The sequence below is a fragment of the Eumetopias jubatus genome, unplaced genomic scaffold (assembly GCF_037043125.1).
Source record: "Eumetopias jubatus isolate StellerSeaLion01/CBP00866 unplaced genomic scaffold, mEumJub1_p1.0 scaffold_1, whole genome shotgun sequence".
Classification (NCBI taxonomy): domain Eukaryota; kingdom Metazoa; phylum Chordata; class Mammalia; order Carnivora; family Otariidae; genus Eumetopias; species Eumetopias jubatus.
Genome location: NW_028274807.1, coordinates 3465126 through 3482950, shown reverse-complemented (window position 1 = coordinate 3482950; position 17825 = coordinate 3465126).

Here is a 17825-nt window from a genome sequence, read left to right as displayed (position 1 = left end):
CCTTTCCCTGGCCTGCTCCCGCCGTGGGGGCCGGCACTCTTGACCGAACGATGAGTAGGAGTGTATCTTCATTTGCATGCAGTTTTTCCCTGGTCATTTTCCAGTCTCTCCGGGAGCTGGTTCCCTCTCCGACCTCCAAAAACCCTGGAGAGCCAACACGAGGGGCGCTGACCACGGATGTGTGTGTAGGACCCGCTGTGGTGCGTCCACTGGTAGTGCGACGGTGGCCCTCGGAGCCCAGGTGCTGGACCCAGGCTGTTACCCTGCTCTCTCAGCCCTGCCGGAAACGTCTGTGTGACCATAACTCATGCCGTGTTCTGTATTGTTTCCTTAAGATGGATTTCCAGAAACCGATCCCATGAATGATGTGATTCACAAACATTTGTATTGCATCAGTTTACGCAAGGTTTTAAATTTTTTCTTTTTTTCATTTTTCATTTTTTAAGATTTTATTGAGAAAAAGAGAGAGCAAGCGGGGGGGAGGGGCAGAGGGAGAGAGAATCCAAGCGGACTCTCCCTGAGCGAGGAGCCTAAGGAGCTTGAGCAGGGGGGTGGGGGCTCGATCCCATGACCCTGAGGTCATGACCTGAGCTGAAGCCAAAAAGCCTTCGCTCAACCAACTGAGCCACCTAGGCACCCCTCCACAAGGCTCTTAAACCAGTTTAATAGGTTTGAGTTAAAGTAATTATTTTATTTCCTTTTGGATTTTCCCTGTCACCTGAACTGTGGCATCTTTCTGGATTTTTGCTCTCTTCCACCTATTAAAATAAACACCCTTGGACTGAGAGGATAGTACCTACAGCAGAAGTCCAGCCCTCGCTTATCACGTATTCTTGTCCTAATGTTGACTGGCAGCTGGTTGATAAACCCAGCAGATGATTGTGTGGCTTTTCTGATTCTGCTTCCAAGCATGTGCTTCTTCATGTGTGAATGGTTGGTGCTCTGCCTGTCTCTCAGCTAGCATCCAGAACCCAAGGAGGTGCTCCTCAGCTCACAGCTGGCCACCCAGCGCCATCCTGCAGCGGCCCCATACCTTGCACGTGGGAAGCCATCAGACGTTTGTAAAATGAGTTCACCAGCACCACAGAGCTTACTGCACCCTCAGGCCTGACACGGGGCGTGTCTTCCTGGAAAGCAGAGCCGGCAGGTTTTCTGTGAAGGCAGGAGAGGGAATATTTGGGGGCTTGCCCCATGCAGTCACTGCTGTGCGGTCTTGTGTTCTTAAAATCCTTTCAAAAATGTGAAACCCATTCTCAGCTGTAGGCCTTTCGCAATGGCAGAGAGCAGGGGTTTCCGAGGGGCCACAGTATTGAAGGGGCTTCCAGAGGCTAACTTAACACAAGGGCGGGCTAGACACTCAGATCGCTGGTATGTATCAGGTGCTCAGCACCCAGCTTCTACCGCCTCCTCTCCCTGACCACCGTCCCTTTTCCCTCCACCCGTCTATTATTCTAGAAAGGATCTGAAACACAGACTAAGGTGTAAGAATTAACTGCTAACGTGGGGTTCCTTCCAGAGCGATGTCACTCTCCTGGGCCTGTAACCAGCACTGGTCTAAATGCCCACCGTATGCTAGGCCTGGGTCTGGGCCATGGGTTCAAAGACAGTGAAGACCTCTCCCAAGCCCCAGCCTCGGGAAGGAGGCACATGGAAAGTCATGCGAGGTGATGTGCGGAGACTAATAGCAGAGGTGCTGTCTGGGGAAGAGAGGAAGCTGGGTATTGATCAGAGAAAGCTCTGTGGGACAAGATGTCCACCCCAGATGTTGACAGGTGACCAGGAAGTCCCCAGGGTGGTCTTAAAGGTGTTGGGATGGAAATATGCAAAGACCCGGACGAGGATCCTGCTGCAGGCCACGGTTTGAGAGGGGACACACAGCAACGATGGGGGCTGAATCATGAAGCTTGGGCTCTGTGTTAGGTAGCTCGGCCGCCATAACAAAACACCATGACCGGGGGCTTCAGCAACAGAAGTGTGTTGTCTCTCAGTTCTGGACATCAGAGATCAAGGTACTGGCTGAGGCAGTAGATAAGGTCCCTGTTCATGGCTTGTGGATGGCCACCTTCTTCCTGTGTCCTCACACTGCAGGGAATGGGCGTGAGCAAGCTCTCTAGAGTCTCTCTTAATGGGAGCCTAACCTTCTTGAGGGCCCCACCCTCAGAACCTCATCCAACCCTAGCTTCCTCCCAAAGGCCCCACCTCCAGTCACCAGCACATTGGGGTTTAGGGTGTCAACATAGGGGGGAGACACAAAAATTCAATCTTAATAAAAACCTAATTTTTCTTAAAGCTTTTGTTTACAAATCTTATCAACCTATTTATAAATAAATTCGAATTTTAATGAACATTGCTAAACTTAAAAAGTCAATTTTATTGGACATGCATTTCTTAGTGAAATGTATTGGAACTTTTTTTTTTCAGTTAGTTCCTATATCCATGGATGCATATTACTTAAGGTTAGAAGGGGTTCAATGAAAATTAACAGCAAAAAAAAAAAAAGTCTAGACCAATTATCAAGGATGGATTCAGGTTTTGTGGGGCCTGAAGCTCATAGAATTTGGAGGCCTCTTTTTTTTTTAAGATTTTATTTATTTAATAGAGCGAGAGAGGGAACACAAGCAGGGAGAGCGGGAGAGGGAGAAGCAGGCTTCCCACTGAGCAGGGAGCCCGATGCGGGGCTCGATCCCAGGACCCTGGGATCATGACCTGAGCCGAAGGCAGACTCTTAACGACTGAGCCACCCAGGCGCCCCCCCCCCAATTTTTTTTTAAAAAGGATTTTCTACTGAGTAGCTTCTGTTCCATGTGCTTCAAAACCTGCGCACACATTCCGCGCCCCCGCCCAGGTACTTCTGGTGCCAAGGTCTCAGGACACTGCCCCATCACATTTGTGGCCATGCCACACGTTCATAGCCATGCTGCGCATTCCTGGTCACGTGACATGGTCATAGCCGTGTTTGCGATCACATATGTGTTCATACCACGCTATCCCCTCTGGTCACCACCTTCACATTGGAGTGCCTGGCGAGTCCACTCAGTGGGAACCAGGAATACGGAAACCATTCCCACACCAGACAGCTATCAGCAGCTTCGCTACCCAGGGGAGTCAGTGTGCACCCATAAATACACCCCACTAAGCCCAGACTAAGTGTACACCCCCGGGCAGGCAGGTCCCAACACACCCCAGCCACTCCAACACCAGACAGGGCAAATGGGCCTGACCACGCTGGAGTGGAGAGAGGAGGTGGTCTGCAGTGATTGGGATCTGCATTTGCAAATGTGACACTGGGTGACCGTGGGAAGCCTTGGCCTGAAGCTTGTCTCCGTAGCCCCACTTCCCGTGGGGAATGCCCCCACGGGGCAGGAATAAGTGTCCCACTTGCTCACACTCAGGGCTTAGTGATGGCCAAGGGCATCTTCACACTAAAAGCCACAGCACTCCCTTATGATGTTGATCTACATCTAACCTGGACACGTAGGAAGGAATGAGCGACAGCAGGCAAGATTGCCCCACATCAAAAGTGAATATGGAGGGGCACCTGGGTGGCTCAGTCGGTTGAGTGTCTGCCGGCTCAGGTCATGATCCCAGGGTCCTGGGATCGAGCCCCGCATCGGGCTCCCTACTCGGCGGGAAGCCTGCTTCTCCCTCTCCCACTCCCCCTGCTTGTGTTCCCTCTCTCGCTGTGTCTCTCTCTGTCAAATAAATAAAAAAATCTTAAAAAAAAAATCTTAAAAAAAAGTGAATGCGGATTCAATTCTCAGTTGGCAAAAATGAATGCTGTTTCCCCCACAAGTCTGGAGAACCCACAAAACATTCCACGGGCCCCGATTCTGTGCCTTTTACTTGAGGATGTTACCGTGATCTGTCAGAAGTCAGTGTGGACTTTTCCCCGTCTCCCTGAAATCACAGACCACACGCAGCCCAGACTCGGTCAGTGAGCACACATGCTTCCTTGTGGCGAAATGGCAGAAGATGCCCCTGGGCTGGTGTTCCCCGCATGCTTTCTGCAGATATTGGATGCTACTCGAGCTCTGTGGCCGACGGACAGTGCCGTGAGGGTTCTTCCGTGTCTGCTCGGCTGTCTGGGCACTCCTCACCCTCTCCCTAACAGGAGATGCAAGAGCCACTCTGACCGCCGATCTCACACCCGCGGCCCCGGATGCACAGCACCCTGCCACAGGCTGAAACATCCAGGGGTCACAGCTCACTTTATTCTCAACAGAAATACATATGTGAGGCCAGGGAGGACAGCTCCACCATGGGGTCAGGGTGCCCTAATTCCGGGGGCTTCCTCCAACATTGGGAGGTGCTGCTTTACGTGGTGCCCCAGAAACGTATACATCTCGGGGCTGATTCAGCCAGGTCAGCTGCTACATGGGTGAAAAGTCAGCCTGCCTCCCATAGTGAGAGGAGGCTGCTGGGGGGGGACAGGGGTGGGCCCTCCAGGGCCTCAACTGTGCCGGCAGAGTACAGCGGAAGATGAGGGGTGCAGACTCATTCCCTCCGAACTCCCTGGGCCGTGCATCCTATAGCATAGTACAGATACCTCTCATTTATCCAGGGTTGGGCGCTTGCAAATCCAGTACTAACCTAAGTCACAGTGGGAATCAAACAGGAATGTTGGCAACAAACCGCCTTCCTCGGCCACTGTGGGTGGAGGTGAAGACCGTGGGACAGGCATCCCAGAAGGCAGGCTGTTGGGCTCCGTGAAGAAGCAGCTTTTCGTACCCAAAGAGGATGAAATGTCTCTCCTGTCGCCCCCACCTGCTGGATCCCCAGCCCAGCAGGGACGCAGCAGGGGGTTCAAATCGGGGGACAGAACATAGCCAGGGGCAGGCGTGCCAGTCTAATGTCTCAGGCACCCAGCAGCTTGCAAACGCATGAAAGGGGCGAAGGTGGGAAGAGAGGAGGGAGGTTTCTCAGCTCTGTCACCGGCAGTCGAGGCCTGACCCCCGCCTGGACTCCCTTGGCAGGAGCGCCAAGTGGCTGAGGACTCCCCCCGGGGCAGGACCAATCCTTCCACGTTGGCACCCACTAGCTCTTTTTCTTTCTTTCTTTCTTTCTTTCTTTCTTTCTTTCTTTCTTTCTTTCTTTCTTTCTTTCTTTCTTTCTTTCTTTCTTTCTTTCTTTCTTTTTCCTTTCTTTCTTTTTTCTTTTCTTTTCTTTTCTTTTCTTTTCTTTTCTTTTTCTCTTTCTTTCCCTGGTTTTGAAATCTCACAAAATCCAAGCTAATCAGAGCCCAGGTTGCAAGTATCTCTTGAAGTTTTTAGTTCATCGGAAGCCTTGCCAAGGTTTTTATTTTTAAGTGTGGGGCTTAAAATATCCCCTCCTCAGCTCCAAGCCAGCCAGGGGAAGCCAAAATAAAACACCATCTTCTTTGGAACATATGGCAAGTCACTGCAGCCGGAATAAGGGAGAAATCAGAAGAGAAAGGATGTTCTGGTACAAAATAAGAATGTAGGTTTAATGCCTGGAAATATGCAAAGCTTTGTGCCACCAAGTGCTGTTTTCTGAGTGTGAAAATGTTAACTACAGAGTTTACGAGAAGAAGAAAGGGGGCAAAGGCATTCCTGAAAACTGACCAGGACCCCGTCTGAGACCCGCGCGCAGGAAGGGCCCGAGCGAGGCTCCGGTGGCTGTGGGATGCAGCAGAACCATTCCACGCTGCCCTCAGCGAGGTGCTTCTGCAGGAGGAGCCCCTGCCTTGGCCTGCACGGTTCTTAAAGCAGTTCCCTTTCTTTCTCCTGCCTTTCGGGTCCCCCCTTCGTCCCTTCTCTAAAGCATCCCGCTGCTATCAGCAGACACACACGGTTGCAAACTAAGGTCATCTGCACTCAGGGGGTGCAGCTCACGGAGCTCATGGTGCTTGAACTGTTTTTAAGGCTTATTTTTCAGCAGCTTTTGACGTTCTCTGTATTTTTCCCCCCAGTCTTTTGGTTATTTAACCTAAAACCATAATTCTCTTTCCATGCTCTTAGCATTCTGGGGGTTTCCATTTCTCTCTTGTCTTTTCAGCGAATGCTGTATTTATTATTGTTGTTCTTAAAGAGCTGACAGTGCAGAGTAGGACATTTTATGTAGTGTTACTGGAGAACAACGTTTTAGATATTCGAATTTATTATTGGAGTTAGAGTGTCATTAGAAAAAAATGCATACGCCAAAGGAGACTGTTGATAGTGTAATCGTAGAGGTTTCAGGTTAATATATAATGTATAAGTCTGTGTAATGGATAGTTTTTATTATTCATAAAATTTTCAAATGACTCGCAGATGTGCACCCCGCAGCTGTTCTCCCCTCACTAATGGCCTTAGGCTCTGACTCAGAGAGGAGTTTCGTGCCAAAGGATTCTGGCAGCGACTACGGTCCTTGTGATATTCCCAGGGAGGAAACCATTCATTGTCAGCAGGGGTGATGATGACAGACCAATAAAAGGCGGAATGGGGAGGAGCCGGTGAGGACAGAAGACCTGACTGGGCATGTTCAGAAGGCTGTTTTCGAGCTGCTTTCGAAAAAAACGTATTGTCTTCAAAAGTCTTTCCAGTGATTTACCTGAGTCTGCTTCTATCTACAAAGTCTGCTCTTCCCCCCAGGACAAATCCCAGTGGCCCACCAGCACAGGCTCGGGGACAGAGGGCCTGAGGACAGAGGCCCGAGGGCACCTGGCCCCTGCCTCCTCTCCTCAGGGGCCTCCGCTGGCCTGTCCTCTCACCTGGACCTGGTCTGACCAGAACCCCTGGGGCGTCTCTGTGACAACCCTCAGTGCTGGGCAGGTGGCCCCTGCTCCCAAAGGGCCCCCACCACCTCTCACCAGCATGGGCTGCTTTCTGCTGCCCCTCCCCATTCCTGGGAGCTGGCCAGGGCCAGGGGCATACAGAGCGCCCTCGGCTTCAGGCATCTGAAAACACTTTGTCGGGGTGCTGGCTTGGGGCTGTGGCCAAGGGATGCTGTGGTGTTAGTTCTTAACACAAGGTGATCAAGAGCTGGGAGTCCATCCAGAGAGGGCAAGAGGAGGGAGCAGTTCCCAGAAGCCAAGGGGGCAGACAAATGCCAGAGGCGTGGCAGTGGGGCAAGGGACACTGCACCCATGGGGACCTGGGCCTGAGCACCACCTTACTTTCCTCCTACCCTCTGAAATCTGGCAGAACCTCCCGTTGGCCAGCCCACCTGGAAGCCGGAAGGAGGGAGCCCAGGGAGCAGCCGGCACTCAGGTCCAGAGCAGGAGGGAGGAGGGTGAACAGACCTGCAGGCGCCGGCACCTCTGTCTTCCCTGGGGACCCAGGACCAGCCTTCCTCCTTAAAACTGTTGGAGTGCCTTGGAGAGTCTGGAAGGGGCACCTCTTCCAAGGGATAGTGGGCACCTCCAGGGACATTGAGAGTATTTCCATTCTTATATTGTTATTTATTTGCTTCTATATTTGAGCTTCTAACAGTGTGTATGTTGTCCCATAATAAAATCGAATACACCTGTTTGAAAACATAAAGCAGCAGCACAGGGAAACGCGCCATAGCAGCTGAACCATCCCCAGTCCGTGCTCCCACTCTGACCAGGCCCCCGGGGAGCTGCGCCGAGACCCGGGGCCGGGTGCAGGCCCGACCGCTGACCAGCCCACAGTGCACACTACGCTGGCTCGGGGTGCTCCTGCTGGGACAGGCAGTGTGATCCTGAGAACCGGCTCCCGGGCTTAGTGCAGACTCCACAGCCCCCGCACCCCAAACTGCCCTCACTCCAGACACCAACTGCACTTCGGGGGTTCCAGGCCTCTCATGCTTCTGACCGACTGGCTACAAATTCGAGAAACCTCCCACCCCCTCCAGTTCAACCATTTGCCAGAACGCCTCACAGAACTTAGGAAAGCACTGTAATGGTGGTTATAGTTTTACCATAAAGGATACCGTAAAGTCCGGACGGGCCTCGAATGCAGAGCTTCACGCCATCCTCCCGGCACATCCCTGGGTTCCCAGCTGGGAAGGGGGCCTGTGGGATCGCTGGTCACATGGCGGAGCTCAATCTCCAGCCCCTCTCCTCCCTGGAGATCAGAAGCTCCACCTGGTATCACTTGGCTCAAAGTCCCAACCCTCTAGTCCATGTTGATCTCTCTGGCAGGAAGGGCTCACATCCTGAAGCTTTGTAGGGGTCATTGGTCACCTCCATAGCATAAACTCAGGTGTGGTCTGACGGTTTGGAGGCCCCCTCCCAGGAACCCGTGACAGAGACCTGCCAAATTCTTCCTGTTACGCGACACCAGCTTCCCAGTGGCACAGCCAGGGACCAGAGGGGCCACGTGAAAGCCACAGCCCCGTGGGAAGCCAGAGGCCGAGGACGTGTCTGGCAGTGCTCCCCTGACGGGCACCCATGGGTACCCAGAGCTCAAAAATTGGTCAGGAGAAAACCCAGACATCTGATTCTTCGGGGGAGATGGTGTTGGCTGTAAATTCTGGCGGGGATGCGGGCATTCTCAATGGAACAACAAAACCAAGTAGGGTCTGCTCAGAGGTGCAGGTGACCAGAAGGTCCCACATTTATTCTTTATGACTCCATGTTTGGAGTAAACTCTTTTAACTTACTTTTTTTAAAACTTTTTTTTTTTAAGATTTTATTTATTTATTTGACAGAGACACAGCGAGAGAGGGAACACAAGCAGGGGGAGTGGGAGAGGGAGAAGCAGGCTTCCCGCGGAGCAGGGAGCCCGATGCGGGGCTCAATCCCAGGACCCCGGTATCATGACCTGAGCCGAAGGCAGACGCTCAACCGAGCCACCCAGGCGCCCCATCTTTTAACTTATTTAAATATTTATAGACTGAGATAAATCTATGTTCTTAATCTGTTTGAATATCTTTGTCACAGCTGACATCATGTAGTTGGTGACAAGCTGTGTATGTAACTAAGCAGATCATTTCGTGGGACAGTTTGCTTCTGTTCTGAAGAGCAGGGTGTTGGGGTGGAGGGAGACCCACTCCTGGTTCCTGTCTTCCCCCATGGACTCAGGCGAGGTCCTGCACTTCGCAGTGCCTCTACGTCCCCATAAGATGGAATTGATACCACTTTCTCCTACTGCCCATAATTTTACAGCTGAATGATGAGTACGCAGAGGTTCATTATACTTTTCTCTCTGTTTTTGTGCATGTGAAAATTTCCAAACTAAAAGGTAAAATAGTAATAATAATAATAATAATAATAATAATGCCCTCCCGTGTCTACTGCGCAGGAATGCCAGAACGTTCAGCACTGTCCTCAGAGTACCTTTGCCTCTTGGAGAAGGACACCATGTAAATACATTCTGAGTTATTGCTCTGTGGCCCTCAAATGATTGTATCACCCCTGGAGGTATCATTGACAAGGAGACAGAAAATAGATTAGGACCCAGGGGAAGAACGGCTATGAGACACGAAGATAAAACTTCCAAAGCCTTGGATGCTACGCGGAGGATTTCGTCTTAGTATGACAAACTGGGCAAATCAGTGACATAGGAAGTAAATCTGCAATATATCAAAAATATGTTGCCCAGTAGCTGACAATTTATTTCTGGAGCTCCAAATATGTCACATTTCCAGGCTCATAAATAATAAATAATAAATTTTTATTTATAAATGACCGGTTCCCAGAGGCAGATGAGCAGGCTGAATGAAAAGATGCTGCTGGAGAAGCTGGTTGATTTCCACCAGCGGACTCAGGTCGACATGTGGTGGTTTTTCCCAGTTTGGAGAATTGCTGAGCCAGTGAGAAAAGCCGATACCTTTAGGAAACTGTGCCTGTCATAACTCGAAGTCGAGGTTGTGAAAAGTGCATCTGGGGTGCACGCAATGGCAGAGCCCTGAGATGCGGGCTGTTAAGGTTTGCACATTAGTAAAGATTGACAAACGCGTCCCTACTTGGAAGATGCGCATTTGAGAAGACATCGCAGCTGGCTTCCTACAAACCCCAGAGCTTTCTGTAGTAGTATAAAGAGAATTATCTGGTGTGAAACATCTTGAAAGGAAAAGAATGCCTCCTCACGATGTCAGGGGCACCCCTCAAAGACCTGGGTGATTGCTGGTCTGCACAGACCACGGCGCTGGCTGAGGAGGGGAGCGCACGCGGGTGTTCAGCTGGGCTTCAGCAGCCGGGATCCAGAACTGCTTGGAGAAATGACAGTCATGAAGAAAGGCAATATGGATGTTGCTGAAAGTGGGAAGAAAAATGTATGCAAAGTTATTCCATAGCTCCAGGCCTCCCGAATTTTTTTTTCTTTTTTAAACATAGAACAAGCCTGAGTATACAGCAGTGTTTGGTAATTCAGGATTGCTGATTGTTTTAAGGAGACGGGGAGTGGAAGCTTATCTTTGTTAGCATACCCTTTGGCCTTGAGAGAATAAGATTGTGGAAATAAGGCTTACACGGGATCTTTAAGTCCGTAAGAAGTACCTTTTTTTTTTTTTTTTTTTTTTAGTAATCTCTACCCCCAACATGGGGCTCAAACCCATGACCTGAGATCAAGAATGGCACGCTCTTCCGACCGAGCCAGCTAGGCGCCCCGGTAAGAAATAACCTTTAAAAAGACTTTGCAAACTTCTACATGTAATTAGCAAAAGCTAGGTTAATTATAAATGATTCCATCCTGGTGTTAAACAAACCTTCTAAAGATCCTTATTAGGCAAGAGCATGTGTCCCTGGTTCATACTGAACAAAAGTAGGAAAGGGGACGCCCAGTTAACCGTGAAGAGCACTAGCCAGGAGGAGGACCTGGACTCCGTCTTTACTGTGCCTTGAACTTGTCTAGACGGGTTTCTCCCCATAAAAGGACCCAGAGAGTTTCCCTCCAGCTCTAGAACTCTGTGAGCACATTCTGTTTTCTGGAAACAGAATCTCTCCACGGAATCTGACTACTATTTGCACCTAACAAAAGTACGTGTTTGAGATATGTAATAATGGGGAGGCAAGGGAAGAAGCGGGCCATGTAGCCTGATGAGCAGCAAGCCGGACAGACACACAGCCACCATGGAAGGCGTGCTGTCAGACCAGCCCACGGGTCCAGCCCAGGCTTTGTTCTTTCCTTTTTTCTCACTGAAAATTTGTTACAGAAACAGCAGCTCTGTCCTCTGATGTCTCAAGAGACAGTAAACGTTCATTTTAGCAAGATCAGGAAAACAGCCAAGAAGGAGGGGCAAGAAGAAAAAGGAAAATTTTGGGCATGATGTGCCTCGTTGTGCTAACTTTGGGCTGTCCCAAGTGCAGGAGGGCAGTGCGTCAGCTCCATCTCCCTCATCCCCTGGGCATCCATCCGCAGCCTCCGCAGACGAAAACAGTCGATCTGGATCCCTGCAAGGGCCCGAGCGGCCAGCTGGTGGGCAGGACAGCAGGAGGGGGGCCTGCAGTGAGGCCGCCACCTCTGTGTCCCCCAGTCCTCCTCCAGGCAGCAGTGCCTGAGCTCTGGGGACCTGCACGAGCAGGAGGGCAACTTCACACCGCCCATTGTGGGCAGACAGGAAGCAAGAGGCAGGATTTGAAGGCACGTTTTCTGAGGCTGACCCTCAATTGCATAATCCTTCCCAGAAGAAGCATGGGTGGGTGAGTGGCTAACCTGGACACAGGCCTTCCAGGACCATCCCACAGCAGCCTTGGCAGTTCATGGTGCCTGCCTGCTCTCCTGGTGGCCTCAATGTGCCATCATAAAGGCCTAGATAGAAATGAAAAGGGGTACTGTATCAGTTAGGGCTCTCCAGAGAAACAGAACCAATAGATGGAGATGATAGATAGATAGATAGATAGATAGATAGATAGATAGATAGATAGATAGAGATAGATGGGTTCTAAAGAATCAGCTCATGCCACTGCAAGTGCTGACAAGTCTGAGACTTGCAGGGCAGGCCAGCAGGCTAGAAAATCTGGTAAGAGATGATGTTGCAGCTCGGGGCACCTGGGTGGTGCAGTCGCTTGAGCATCCAACTCTTTTTTTTTTTTTAAGATTTTATTTATCTACTTGAGAGAGAGAGAGAGAACAAGCAGGGGGAGGAAGAGGGAGGAGAAGACTCGCCACTGAGCAGGGATCCCGATGCGGGGCTTGATCCCAGAACCCCAGGATCATGACCCAAGCTGAAGGCAGACGTCCAACTAACTGAGCCACACAGGCGCCCCAAGCATCCAACTCTTGATTTCAGCTCAGGTCATGATCTCAGCGTTGTGAGATCAAGCTCCACATGGGGCTCCAGGCTCAGCCTAGAGTCTGCTTGAGATTCTCTCCCTCTGCCTCTGCCCTTCCCTGCCTACCCCCTCTCAAATAAATAAATAAAATCTTAAAAAAGAAAGAGAGAGAGAGATGATGTTGCAGCTTGAGTCCAAGGCCAAAGGCTGTCTGCTGGTAGAATTCCTTCCTCCGGGGGGACCTGTCTTTGCTCTCAAGACCTTCGACTGATGGGATGAGGCCCACCCACATATGCAGGGTAATCGGCTCTAAATGTTTTTTGGGTTTTTTTTAAGATTTTATGTATCTGACAGAGACACAGCGAGAGAGGGAACACAAGCAGGGGGAGTGGGAGAGGGAGAAGCAGGCTCCCCGTGGTGCAGGGAGCCCGATGCGGGGCTCGATCCCAACACCCGGAGATCACGACCTGAGCTGAAGGCAGACGCTTAACGACTGAGCCACCCAGGCACCCGTGATCTAAATGTTAATGACATCTAAAAGAAACCATCACAGCCACATCTAAACTGGTGTTTGACCAAACATCTGGACCCCATGGCCCAGCCAAGTTGACATGTGACACTAATCATCACAGGTTCCAAAGCTGAGGAAGTACCACCCCACCCCAGGGCAGCTAAGCCCGTGCCTGGAGCCAGCTGCACACCCTGTGTCATTTCACAGTTCCTGCCTGTTGTGCTTCCTTCCACCCGTCTACACACGTCAGCAGCCCCCCTTCAAGTGGGCCGTGTGCACGTCTGGCTGTGTGTCCAGGACCCCAGCCTGCTTCTGTTGTGTAGCATGGTCTGCCCTGCCTTTGGTTATTATGTTTTGACTGATCATTGGCCTAGTCAAGAAATCCTCTTTCTCGCTCTCTGTCTCTTTTTAAACATACAACAGAATATTATTCAGCCTTAAAAGGGAAGGAAATTTTGACCCATGCCATAATGTGGGTGAACCCTGCAGACACCATGCCAAGTGCAATAAGCCAGTCACGACAGGGTGAAGGCTGCATGATTCCACTCGTATGAGGTGCCTGGAGGAGTCACAGAGACAGAAAGGAGGACCGGGAGTACCAGGGGCAGGGAGCACAGAGCCTCTGCTCCGCCGGATGGAAGCGCTCTGGGGATGGAGGAGGCAGTCATGTCGGCACCACAATGAGCATGGTGCGCTCAAGGTCACTGCCTGCTTACAAAGACTCAAAACAGCAAACTTCATGTTACGTGTAGTTCATCATAAGTGTGGGAAGTAGTTTCCAAAAACTTGGGGATTTTTAGTTATCTCTCTATCACCGATGGTAGTTTAGTTCCACTGAAGGGTGAGAACATGCCCTGGATGACTTAAAATCCTTTTGAATTCCTTGAAACCGGAGTGCCCTCACTGGCTCGCTCCATCCTAATGTTGGTGATCGTGTTTCGACTGTTCATTGACTTCATCAAGAAGTGATCTCTTTGAAGAGCCGGCTTCTATCAGATTACAGAATCGGGTCAGTTGGAGAATTGCTGGAGCAGACACGACATGACAGTATTGGAACAATCCCTGGCGTGGGCTGCGTGTGACCCTGGAGTGGTGCCTAAAAACTCAACACCGATTAGAATGAAAAGCAGGCGAGATTGAGGGTGGCGTGTGACACCCAGCACAGGACCTTGCAGCTTGCAGGCTCCCAATGACAGATTCGTAAGCAAGTGAGCCATGTCAATGACGAAAAGAAAACCCTGAAAAGAGATCCTGCTGAAAAAAAAAATTAGAAATCAATTCAAACAACGTCACTCTTCTGGGTGACACTAAAGTCCCACCAGCTGGGGCGCCTGGGTGGCTCAGTTGGTGAAGTGTCGGATTTCGGCTCAGGTCATGATCCCGGGGTCCTGGGATCGAGGCCTGTGTGGAGCCTCACAATCAGCGGGGAGTCTGCTTCTCCTTCTGCCCCTCCCCCTGTTTGTGCTCTCTCTTTCTCTCAAATAAATAAAATCTTTAAAAAAAAAAAAAAGTCCCACCCGCTGCTCTGAAAGTGTGGTCTGTGGCCACGAGGACTCCCCAGGACCCATTCAGGGGGTCTGTGTGCTCAGAACTATGATTATAGCGACACCGAGATGCTACAGGCGCCATGCTGGCTCAGGAGCAACAGCGGGTGAAATCACGGGCTCCTCGGCGCATCCAGGCAGTGGCATCACCTGTCACTGCTTGCCATGTTCTCTGCATCTGCTCCCACTTGTCATCAGAACAGGATGGTTTCTCCAAGGATGTCCTGATGAAACAGAATTTATTCATTAACTGTAGTAAGGCTTGACCACTGAATACGCAACTTTTAAGATTCTGTGTGAGGAAATGGACCGTGCACGCCAGCTTCCTCTGCTGCAGAGCCAAGTACTGGGACTGCGTGCAGGAAAGCTTGTTGGAGGGTCTGCGCTGCGTTAGCTGCTGTTTCTTCATGGAACACCACGCTTAATTGAAGTAACAAGTGTCAGACAAACTTTTGCTCATTAGGCTTAGGGATTCAGCAGACATTTTCTTAAAAATGAACAAAGTAAGTTCGCCACTTCAAGGCAACCAATGGACAGTATTTGCTCCCAAATGGTAACGTTCAAGCTTTGATAAAAATTAAAATTCTGAAAAACTTGTATCTGTCGCTGTGAACTTGATCACGTCCCAGTACTTGAAGATGTTTCTGATGAGGCAGGTGGTGATTTTTTATACCGTCTAGTGAAATGTATCAACACTTGTAGTATCTGTACAACTCAGTGGATTAATGTTTTTTAAATGATGGAGTGGCCGTGTGACGGAGTGGGTAATAGGTCCATCTGAAGTGCCGGAGAGACCAGTGGATTTTAGGCTAACAGCATGAAGCTCCACGCACCTTTCAGAAACATCTCTGTCTAGGTTTTGGTGGAGTGTCTATATAAATATTCCTCCGCCTTCCAGCTACATGTCTCCACGAGGCCAAATTTCTTCACACATGTCAGCTAAAACAATATACCATGACAGACTGAACACAGAAGCAGATACGAACATCCAGCCGGCTTCTCTTAAGCTACACGTTAAAGAGACTTGCAAGAATCTGAAACAATTTTATTCTTCTTACTAATTATTTTTTAGAAGTATTTTTCGTAAAATACACTATCTTAGTAGAGAGTAATATGGAATAGTTTTCTTAATGAAATCTTAAATAAATGAATAAAAAATATTTTAAAAGCGATTTCTTGGTTTTACTCTCGAATGCCGTATGCGTTCTTGAGGCTAAAGCCTGCAGGAGGAGCGGTGGGGCAGTCTCTGGCTGGGAGAGCTCAGGACGGGGTGAAGGGCCTTGTTCCAGCTGCTCTGGGGAATGTAAGTCTAAATTTCCCAATTCTTCATATTTAGGAAATGCCTATCTTATAAATTTAACCTCTGGAGTATTTCAGAAGGTAGGAGGGGAAAGAGAGAGCACTAAAGAAGCTCAGAACCAAGTGGTCTTTAAAAAATCATTGATATCATTGCACACCCACTAGAATGGCTACTACAAAGACAAAACCAGAAAACAACCAGTGTGATAAGGATTTGGAGAAATTGGAGCCCTCGTGCACTGCTGATGGGAATGTGAAATGGTGTATCCACAGTGAAAAACAGGATGGCAGTTCCTTAAAAAATTAAAAATAGAACTACCATATGATCCAGTAATCCCACTTCTGGGTATATACCCAAAAGAATTGAAATCAGGGACTCACGAATTGGAACAGATATTTGTATATCCATGCTCTTAAAAACAGTTTTTTGTAGAGATTTTATTTATTTGATACAAAGAGAGTGCACAAGCGGGGGGGGGGGGGCAGAGAGAGAGGGAGAAGCAGGCTCCCCACTGAGCAGGGAGCCCAACGTGGGACTCGATCCCAGGACCCTGAGATCTTGACCTGAGCCAAAGGCAGATGCTTAACCAACTGAGCCACCCAGGCGCCCCTTAAAAACAAATTTAAAAAATTCTTCTGTATACCCATGTTCATGGAAGCATTATTTACAATAGTCAAGGGGTGAAAATAACCCAAGTGTCCACTGATAGATGAATGGATAAGCAAAATATAGTATATCCAGACAACGAAATATTATTCAGCCTTAGAACAGAAAGAAATCTACAGTGAAAACTATGTCATTGATGAAAGAAATTGTAGAAGACAGAAAGATGTGGAAAGACATTCTGTGCTCCTGTAAAATATCCGTATCACCCAAATAAACAGGCAAGATTCATGCCCTATCAGATGCAAACCCCATTCAAATCCCAATAGCATTGTTCACAGAAGAGAACAATCTTAAATTTTGTATGGAACCACAGAAGATCTTGAATAGCCAAAGCAATCTCGAGAGAGAATAAATCCAGGGGCGCCTGGGTGGCTCAGTCAGTTAAGTGGCTGCCTTCAGCTCAGGTCATGATCCCAGGGTCCTGGGATCGAGCCCCACGTCTGGCTCCCTGCTCAGCAGAGAGCCTGCTTCTCCCTCTCCTCTGCCTACTTGTGCTCTCTATCTCTCTGTCAAATAAATAAAATCTTTAAAAAAAAAGAGAGAAAGAATAAATCCAAAGGTAACACCCTCCTTGATTTCAAACTATATTACAATGTTATACTAATCAAAACGGTATGTCATTAAGTGTCTGCCTTTGGCTCAGGTCATGATCTCAGGGTGCTGGGATCGAGCCCCACATCGGGGTCCCTGCTCGGCGGGAAGCCTGCTTCTCCCTCTCCCACTCCCCCTGCTTGTGTTCCCTCTCTCACTGTGTCTTTCTCTGTCAAGTAAATAAATAAAATCTTAAAAAAAAACACGGTATGGTAGTGGCATAACAACAGACACACAGATCAGTGAAACAGAATAGAGAGCCCAGAAATAAGGCCATGCATATTAGATTAATTAATTTATGACAAAGGAGGCAAGAATATACAATTGGGAAAGCTGGACAGTGAAAGAGGAAAGAAAGAAAGAAAGAGAGAAAGAGAGAAAGAGAGAAAGAGAGAGAAAAAGAGAAAGAAAGAAAGAAAGAGAAAGAAAGAAAGAAAGAAAGAAAAAGAAAGAAAGAAAGAAAGGAAGAAAGGAAGGAAGGAAGGAAGGAAGGAAGGAAGAAAGAAAGAAAGGAAGAAAGGAAGGAAGGAAGGAAGGAAGGAAGGAAGAAAGAAAGAAAGGAAGAAAGGAAGGAAGGAAGGAAGGAAGGAAGGAAGAAAGAAAGAAAGGAAGAAAGGAAGGAAGGAAGGAAGGAAGGAAGGAAGAAAGAAAGAAAGAAAGAAAGAAAAAGAAAGAAAGAAAAAGAAAGAAAGAGAGAGAGAGAAAGAAGGAAGGAAGGAAGAAAGAAAGAAAGAAAGAAAGAAAGAAAGAAAGAAAGAAAGAAAGAAAGAAAGAAAGAAAGAAAAAGGAAGGAAGGAAGGAAGAAAGGAAGAAAGGAAGAAGAAAGAAAGAAAGAAAGGAAGGAAGGAAGGAAGGAAGGAAGGAAGGAAGGAAGGAAGGGGGAGGGAGGGAGAAATTAGACCACTATCTTACACCATACACAAAAATTCACATGGATTAAAGACTTGAATGCAAGCCCTGAAACCATGAAACTCCTGGAAGAAAACATATGTGGTAAGCTATCTGACATCAGTCTTGGCAATGAATATTTGGATCAGACACCAAAAGCAAAGGCAACAAAAGCAAAGATAAACTATTGAGACTACATCAGATTAA